Raw genomic sequence first — 9,897 nt, forward strand, 5'->3', positions numbered from 1 at the left:
CCAAAAACCCAGACCTGTAAAACCACATCCCTCGTCGCTTTTCGGATGTGGCCTCGAGCAAACCAGTTGCCCAACCTTTGTCACCAATGACAAGGGAGGAAAACCAACAACGTTCCAGTCATTGAAAGCCCCTGCTCTGCTTGTCACTGACAAGATGGAAGGCAGTAATCCCTGCGCCATCATAGCCAAGATGGCCATCACCTGAGGCTTTGATCCCCCAAGGAGATGAACCTGATCCAAACATGAAGGTTAGTGTCGAATCCAATCGTCGTCGCCACCAAAGAGGGGAGTAGAAAGAGCAGTGTCGCGATCCTTCCATATCCAAGGTACAGGACTACTACGTAGTTGAGAAACCTCTCTATCGAGAGTCAGTGAGTTTTTCAGTGCTGCCGCTAGTTAACACTACTAACGGCCTTAGGGTTGCACTTAAAAGAGAAAGAGAGATAATTTTTTTTCTTTTTTTCCTTCAGAGCCATATGTTCCTTAGTTGCATTGGTTTTATGTAAGAGTTTTTTATTTTATTTTTTTTTTATTTTTTTTTTTATTGAGATCTCCAAATTTGCTCAAATGACCTCCTATGCTATTTACACCTCTCATATAATTTTTGAATGTGAGATAGAGAAATTTTAAACATACATCCTAACTACTTAATACACACCCCTACTCAATACACCTCTCATTTAATTTTTCATTCTAATATTTTCCTGAATACACAACCAAAAGTACCTAAAATATCATTAATCTAAAAAATCATGAAATATAATATTATTTGACTACTATTTTAATATGAGTAGTGTGTTTTATATATATATATATATATATATATATATATATATTGACCTTTTGTAAATCATCTTATTGATTACTTGAATTGGTTGTTGCAAAATCCATAAAAATTTATTATTGTTCCCTTGCCTAGAAATATGTTTTATACTAGCTATTTAACTTCTCATCCACCAAACATCGTGGTGATCAAGTATAAAATTTTGAGTTGAGCATTCAACCTTATATCAATAGATTCTCCACAGTGGCGGAATTACAAAGTTCACACTAAAGGGGCCAAAAATATTAACAATTACAAAGTTTTCTATATGTGATGTTTTATATTAGATACTAGATTGACTCATCATAACTTAAAAAAAAAAAAACAATTAACCAAAACATAGGAGTAAAACAATCTGTTTTCCAAAATGTTTAATGCCATTATTGATTCTAAAATTCTAAATGAGATGGTTTCTCACCCCATTTAGTTACAATTTATTTAAGAAAAATTTAAATCAAACTTTACTCTTGTATTAAATGAGGAGGCCATGTAATGGTGAAACAAACAAGTACATAGGAAAAACTCTCAACTTTCTCTGCAAATAACTACCCATAATCTACAATTAACTAAGGGTGAAATAAAGATGGCTCTCTGCCTCTCTGTCACTTTCCTTGCTAAACCCTAGCCACCATGGTTTGGGACTCTATGGAAGGCAGATGTCGCCGGTACCAAGCAAACCTTTTCTCTCTGCCTCTCCCCGTCTCTTTGACGTAGTCCAACGTTGACTTTGTTCGATTAATTTTCATTCGGTTTTTCTCTTCACTAAGAATCATCGAAGTGAATTTGAAGCAGAGCGTGGGGTTACCGTGGTCGGTCTCTAGAGTTTGTTATCTACAGACAACCCAGATGGAGTCAAGCCAGGCAGCAAGTGAGATTCATTCTAAAGCAACCATGAAGTGAAAAATGAATTTGGAGAAACCAACCGCTCGATGGAGAGATTGTAATCTTTTATGGTGGTTGTAAAAAATCCAGCCAATTTGGTTCTTGTTTCGAATTTGATCAACTAGGTCAAACTTAGTTTCTTTTATAAACCTATATTTATATATCATACACTCCAAAGAGCAACCTCTATCAATTCAAAGAAAATGGGAAAACCGATCGTTGGATGAGATTATTACAATAAATTATGCGTGTGGTAAAAAATTTAGCCAATTTCACCATATTTTCTAATCCGATCGAATTGGTCAACCGGCGCGTCGTCACTTTTATGTCTTCTTGGTTGACCGATGGTGTGAGTGTGTGACGACTGCGGATAAGAGGCTTTGGATACCATAATAACACGCACTACATGACAAGTTTGTGAAATTTTTCTTTGATTATTTTGGACACCCGAGTTATTTTTAACAATTTATGGAAGTGTAAAATAAATAAAATTAAGCTAATTAAATTAATTTATTGACTTTTCCGGGCCGAGATTGGTGGGCTTTTACTGGCTGGGCCTGGCGGGCTTTTACAGGCTTTTGGCAGGTCGGGCAAGATTTTAAACCCCTAAACCAACCCCGACCCTCTACCCACTGAGGTGGGCTTTGCGGGCTTTTTGGTGGGCCGGGACGGGCTTTGAGCCCGCAGGCTTTGCGGGCCTCCATCGGCCCACTTGATCCACAGGCTAAATGATGGGGCCTACTTTTAACTAACGTGTTTGACGTGTGAGTATATAAGGTCCGGCATGTATTGAATACAACCTACACCATGAAGATCAAAATTACCCTTCTCTCTAGACTTTCTCTTCTCTTGGTGCCAACGTTGATATTCGACGGTGTGCTCCGACCACTGGCGGCTCCTACTGCTACCCGGATGGCATCATATGTCCTTTTGACGGTCTTGTTCGTCACTCTGATAGACCCATCCGGTTCTCCAGCGGTGGAGTCTGTCTTATCCCTTTTCTTTTCACTGTTTTCTCCTCCCCTCTTCTGGATCTAGTCTCATCCTTCATCTATGAAAGTCTTTGAATCAAACTTGGCAAGCCTCCTCGAAGCTTCTCGTCTCCATCCTTGGATCGACGCCCTTGGGTGTTTTCTTAAGGTTGAATCTCTCTACTGCAGTTCGATGCATTGTGATGCACTTTGTGAAATGGAGGTGTATAGAGCAAAGTCTCTGGTGCACATGCACAGACACTTCTACCCAGTTCATTAGTGTTCTCTGATGGTTCCTTTGTTGTTTGCTTCACAGCGGTGATTTTCAATGTCTTTCTTTGCTTGGTTGTATTTTGGTTTCGAGTTTGCTTGGTTTGTTTGATTTTGTGGCTTTCTTGAGTTGGTATTTCAGATTGGGATCGGTTTTTGGTTATCAGAACAACTTTTCTCTGCTACTGTAGTGGCAGGATCGGCGATGATGGCAGGTGGTGACGCTATCTTCTCTGGCTAGCGCTATAGGTTCAGTTGGGCAGATTTTTGGGCTTTTCTGTATAGTTGTTTTGTTTGGGCCTACTTTTGGGCTAGTTCCCTTGTATTTCCTAACGTTTTAGGTGTTTAACGAAATCTCATTATGACCAAAAAAAAAAAAAAGGATCAAAATTAAAAATCAAGAGCAACAGTAAGGGGTAAAGCTCGATTCCAGCTTGCAACCTAAATTTGCAAGAAAATCTCTCTCTCCCTCTACCATGTGTGTGTGTGTGTGTTTGAACTCAATTGCTTGGAACCCCCACCCCCCCCCCCCCCCCCCGGGCGCGCGCGGATGTTGGCAGGCACTTGATATCATGAACCAACAAGTTGATACACCAAGGAACAGCTATAGTTAGTGTTCTAAAAATCGGCGCCTAGCTCTGATTCTCCCCTAGTCGAGCGAGCTGGGCGCTGGGAATAAAGTTGGCCGCCTAGGCGAGGCTAGGCGTCTCTGGCCGGCTTTGGGCGGTCGGCGCCTAGGCGCTTTTTGTCTTTTTTTTTTTTTTTTTTTAAAGGAAAACCTAAAATTGAATGAAAACCAAAACGGGACGAAATCACGAAATAGGGTTTCATTTTCTGGGTTAGAAATCAAGAAAGAACGCCGCTCCGTCGCTCCTTCATCCCTCGATCAGTCGATTCTCAGACTCTCAGTCTCTCTCCGAGTCTTCGGCCAGCTCTCTAGCTCTCCAGCTCGCCGGTAAACTGGTCTTCCAGCTCGATTTTGTCTCTCTCTGGGTTTTTGTCTTTCAATCGAATTTCTAGGTTTCAATCTCACAATTTCTGGGTTCACACTTTTCAGGGCTTTCTGGGTTCGATTTCTGGGTTCAAAGCTTCAAGCTCGGTGTTGATGGGTTATCTGGGTCTATGGTGAGGATGGCAGTGATGGGTTATCTGGGTTTCTACCATTTGATTGTTTTCTCCTCCATCTCAATGTGTGTTTCAGAGAAAGAAGAACGAGAGCTATGGGTTTACTGCTCTTGGCCTTTCTTTTCTTGGAAATTGGTCTCAGCCTCTTGGATAGCTAAAATAGTTGGAAAGTCTTCATCAGATTCATCTGGCCACGTTAACAACACGTGCTGCTTCTATCATGAGGCTCACAAGTTCATGTACCTTCTCTTTTTTACATATTTGATTATTTTTATTTAATTATAGGACTTTAAATATTATTATTAATTAATTTTATGTCATAAAATAATAAAATAATAAAAACCGCCTAGTCCCCTCCTAGACTCCCGCCCCGCCTTGGCCCCTAGGCGCTAGTCCCAGGATCACCGCCCGATTAGCGCTTAGCGTTTTTTAGAACCTTGGCTATAGTATGGTTGATACAGTCTATTAATATCTTTGAGTGTCCTTCCACCTGATTCATATCTAAAGTTGAACATAAAATTATCCCAACTTAATTAAAATTAAATTTGTTTTTGCCACCATTGAATAAAGATAATATGCCGGTGATAGACCGACAATTTATGATCCAATTCAAAATTGGAACACAGTTGACATTGGTCATTTATTAAGATCAGTAAGATGGATTCAATTAAACTTGATCCCTACTACGTCATTAATTATGTAAAGATCACTGAACGAATATCATCATTTTATTAATCAGTGGTGGCGGCCTGTTAATTAATTTGATAATTTATATTTAGAACCATCCAAGGCGGATCCATCATATGCATGTATAAATCCCTTGATCATCTAGGACTATAGTAGTAATTGTTATAATTTAGAGTATAATAATCATCCCCATCTCCTCTGCACCAATACGCACAACGTTGTATGTACACAACCAATAATTGGATAAAAATTAGAGTATAATATCATCTTAACAAACTGTCAAACAGCAGCCCATTCCAGAGTCCAGACCAGAAGCAAATTTAAAAATAAGCGGAAAGTAAGCATCAAGAAAGAAAACTTGTTCCTTTCCTGCATTTGGCTATATTAGCAGCCCTTTTCACTATAAATATCAAGGCACCGTTGTTATTCAACTCATACCAGCTGCTAGCTTGCTATTCCGAAATTGATTTTTATCAAAGCTTCAGCATTAAATTGCTCAAGTTCGTGCTTCCCTATAATGGATCAAGCACGAACAGCAAATGCCAGTAGCACTCTTGATGTTGATCGACGTTCAGCTAATTTTTCTCCCAGCATTTGGGGCGAGTATTTTCTGTCATATGCATCGATGGTACCTATGTGCTAGTTATTTTTGAAGTAATTTGCAGCACCATGCACATATAAAATTATAAATGTCATATCTATCTTACCCGCTTCAAAATTTTCTTCTACGTAGGAAACTGCAGATATTGAATCCAACCAAAGTATCCAAGAACTGAAGGAAGAAGTGAAGAGGATGCTAGTGAGTTCTTTGTCTTTACAAAGATTACACTTGATTGATTACATTCAGCGCTTGGGGTTGTCCTACCATTTTGAGGATGAGATTTACCAACTTTTACATCAAATTTACAACCGGACCTGTTCTTCTTATGATGATGATGATGATGACGACGACGGCGACCTTCACACAGTTGCTCTCCGATTTCGGCTGCTTAGGCAACAAGGTTTTAAGGTTTCATGCAGTAAGTAGTCCTTCTCTCTATCAGTTGTATTTCTCTCATGATTGATCATTTTTTTGAATTTTCTATGTATTTGATATTGGTTTATTTCCTCTTATTTCTTCTCTTGGTTGGTGAATTAAGCAGACATGTTCAACAAGTTCATCGATGTTGATGGGAAATTTAAGGAATCATGCGTTGCTGATGTAGTAGGATTGCTAAGTTTGTACGAAGCGACACATCTAAGGACACATGGAGATGATATATTAGATCGAGCACGGTCCTTCACCACCACTCATCTTGAGTTTGCAGTGGCAGAACACGGCCGTTTAAGCCCCCCGCTTTCAAAACAAGTAGCTCATGCCTTATATCAACCACTCTGGAAGGGAAACCCAAGGATTGAAGCGAGGCATTACCTCTCTAGCTACCGGGAACTAAATACTTCACATTTTAGCGAAAGTCTTTTGACTTTTGCGAAGTTGGATTTCAATCAATTGCAGCGAATCCATCAAAAAGAACTAAGTCACATCACAAGGTCATTCAGCTCCCATTACTCGATCTCAATATACCAAATATTGGTGCTAATTTAATTATATGGATCTATGCACATACTAATAAATTGTTAGGTATTATTGTTAGTTCAGGTGGTGGAAGGAGTTGGACTTTGTCAACAAACTACCTTTTGCAAGGGACAGAATAGTAGAGTGTTACTTTTGGTCTTTGGGAGTCTACTTTGAGCCCAAGTATCATTTTGGGAGGACAACATTATGCAAAGTTCTTGGCTTACTAACCATGATTGATGACACTTACGATACGTACGGCACACCTGAAGAACTAGAGCTCTTTACTGAAGCTATTGAGAGGTACAAAAAGAATACTCATAGCCGCGCTATGTCTTTTAAGGATGAGACTATTTCCACCATAATAAATGCTTTGTTCACCCTACAATTAAACTTTTATCCTGAAACTTCCAATTTCACTCTCAAATAATTTAGATAAGAAAATAAATATATCACTATTGAAAATGTAAAACTGGAAAAGAAAAATGAAAAAGAAAATAAGCACACCATCGTCGTGCACCCCCATGCCTTCTATTTTTTTTTTTACTTTTTCATTTTTTTTCCTCTTCTCTATCTTCTCCGTTCATCAGCTACTGTGACGTAGAATCAAACACGAGTCACATGAAGTAGAACAAAATAATATTAACTAACAATTATTTTCACTTGATGCTATAGCTTGAAAATTTCATCTAACTAATTGTTTGGTAGATTAGCGATGAAGAAGCTGAGATGATAATTTTTATTTTATTATTATTATTTTTTTTGTATAGAAAGCTAAGGTGATAATTAGGATGTATGTAGGGTAAAATTTTATTTATTCATAAAATTGTGCTTAACTACAATTTTTTTTTTGTTAATAATTGTACTTAAGGACAATTTTGGAATTTTAAAGAAAAAATTTGATTGTAGGGTGAACAAAGCATTTAGTAGGGTGAAAATAGTCGCACCTATATTTCTTTTGTTAAAAGTTGACTTTCATTTACATATTATCCTCTTTTATTTCAAAATATATTGCAACATGCTTGGCTGACATCTACGTTGTTTTTATCATTCAATCAGGTGGGATATCTCTGCCATGGATTCATTGCCTGACTATATGAAAGTTTGCTATGGGGCATTGTTGAATGTCTACACTGAAATTAAAGATGAGCTTGCAAAGGAGGGAAACTCGTATCGCATCAACTATGCAATAGAAGCAGTAAGCCTCATAAGGTCTCAGCGAGAGCTGACTGATTTAGTGTTTTATGGTTTATGGGAGCCATGTGGGTAATAATACACAATATACATAGGAATACACACACACACACACATGTTGCTTAATGTTCTATTGCAATGCATGCTTTTTTCTTTTCATATATAGGCAAGTAAATATACTAGTGAGAGAATGATTATATATTTTGGTCTCTGACAATCAGATGCAAATTCAAGTTAGATCTTACTTAGAGGAAGCCAAATGGTTCCACCAATAGTACACACCGAAAACCTTTGATGAGTATATGTCGGTGGCACTTGTATCATCCGGCATGTTTACGGTGGAAGCAACATTTATCGTTGCAATAGCTGGTGATATTGTTACAAGAGATTCCTTGGACTGGTTGTTCAGTGATCCTAAATTTGTAAAGGCTTCATCGATAATTGGGAGACTCTTGAATGACATCCGAAGCCACAAGGTAAAAATACATGCATAGTACTAATTAATAGTAATTTAATGGTTCTAATCATTAAATTACACCTAAAAGAAATGGGGGATCTGCAAAAGGTCTCTTTTGTAGATGTCTTCTCCGATGCATATGTGGCCAATATCTCTATACCTTGACCAGCTTTGTTATAGAAGTTTGTAATTTATTTTTAAGTGTAATACTTGTGTGCAGCTTGAGCAAAAGAGAGGACATGTTGTCTCAGCTGTGGAATGCTATATGAAAGAACACTGTGCTACAGAAGAAGTAGCGGTGATTGAACTGACTAAACATGTAAATGATGCATGGGCGGATGTAAACGAAGGATTGCTTCACCCTATCGCTACTGTCCCTAGGCCACTACTATTGCTAATTCTCAATTTTCTACGCGTAACTGATGTTATATACAAGCGTGAAGATGGTTATACTCATGGTGGAGTTGCGCTCAAGGCTTATATAACTTCTCTTCTTGTCGAACATGTTCCAATATAGGTTATAAATCAATATTGGACCTGTTATAAATCAATATTGGACTTGTTCTTGTCCATATTATGATAAATAATGGACTCGTCTGAGGCTGGGTCCCTTTGTGGTAGAAATTAAAATAAGTACCGAGCCAGTGCTTAAGGGTTGTCGGTAACATGTGTGTACTTGTCTTCTACGATATTATACTATTTTCACATAAATTTCTATATATAATTTACAGGAATAGTGGTTTTGCTTGCTGCTCTTATTTGGAGTGTAGTCTATTTTCACATAAATTTCTATATATAATTTACAGGAATAGATTCTGACGTTGAGGCGTTCCCCCAACGATAACCATAATTTGGAAGATTCTCATGAGACGAATTTTGAGTGTTGATAATCTAAGAATTGGTTTGTACCAAAGTATCCTTCAAACCCACGAGCCTCCCACGCATCCTAGTGATACGGCTAAAATAACCTCACAATTTAACCTTGCAAAATATAGTTGTCAGTATAAAATAAGCAAGGATCGTTCGGTCAGGGGATTGTAGGGTACACCAGCACAAAAAGGTCAATTAACAAATAAAAGAATAAAATAGGGGGTTTTGAAATTTGGTTCCTAATCTACTTAAAATAAAAATGAAACAAACAAAACTATCTACAATGATCGACTTCTTCACACTTAAATCAGAATTTTCAAACCATATCAACATGCAACTAGTTGTTTCAATCTCTACAACCTAAAAATCGTGCCAACACTAAATATCAGAAATGAATTCGAAGTACAAGTTTGAAGAGATCGAGTACCACTTTAATTCTTCTTTTTAATCTCCTAAGTTAGGAAAAGTCCATAACTTAAAATATTTCATATAAAACATTACGTTAATACTAAAGAGCATCCGTCAACATTAAATATGAATCATTAATTGCAATTAGAATTTTGAATTCAAACATGTATGCATCCATAAAAAGTTACAAACGCACGAAACATGTAGCATATAATCTTGACCATTGTACATAGCCTTTACTACTTCAATTTCTACCCTAAAACGATTAGGTGAATTAGAACACAAATTTGGTTTTATTAACCTGCAGATTAATATCATTATTCAACCAAAATCATATGCTTAAAGATATAAAAGGATGGCATGAAATCAGATTGTAGAGATATCATAAACAACTCAAGAACATAAAGAAATGAATCTGAAAATTACTAACATAAACTCGTTCTTAAAAACAATCCAACTCCAATAACGAAGTTCATAATTGAAATATGAAATTCAATACTAAAGAGTATGAAAACATAGATAAGGGTCATGGATTAACTTTTTGATCTTCAAGGAAGCTTGGAGAACGTCAAGAGAACACAGGGCTAGGCCTTCACGAACACGAATAGCCTTGGAGAAGTCCTAAAGCTCTTCACAGAAAGAGGGTTTTTTTCTA

At 37.5% G+C, this 9,897-nt stretch overlaps 1 pseudogene; it reads left to right on the forward strand.

Annotated features, from left to right (window-relative positions):
* Window positions 1-242: 242 nt before the first annotated feature.
* LOC112182385 lies at window positions 243-8,625 on the forward strand (annotated as a pseudogene).
* Window positions 8,626-9,897: the final 1,272 nt, after the last annotated feature.

This window comes from Rosa chinensis, chromosome 1 (assembly GCF_002994745.2).
Source record: "Rosa chinensis cultivar Old Blush chromosome 1, RchiOBHm-V2, whole genome shotgun sequence".
Classification (NCBI taxonomy): Eukaryota; Viridiplantae; Streptophyta; class Magnoliopsida; order Rosales; family Rosaceae; genus Rosa; species Rosa chinensis.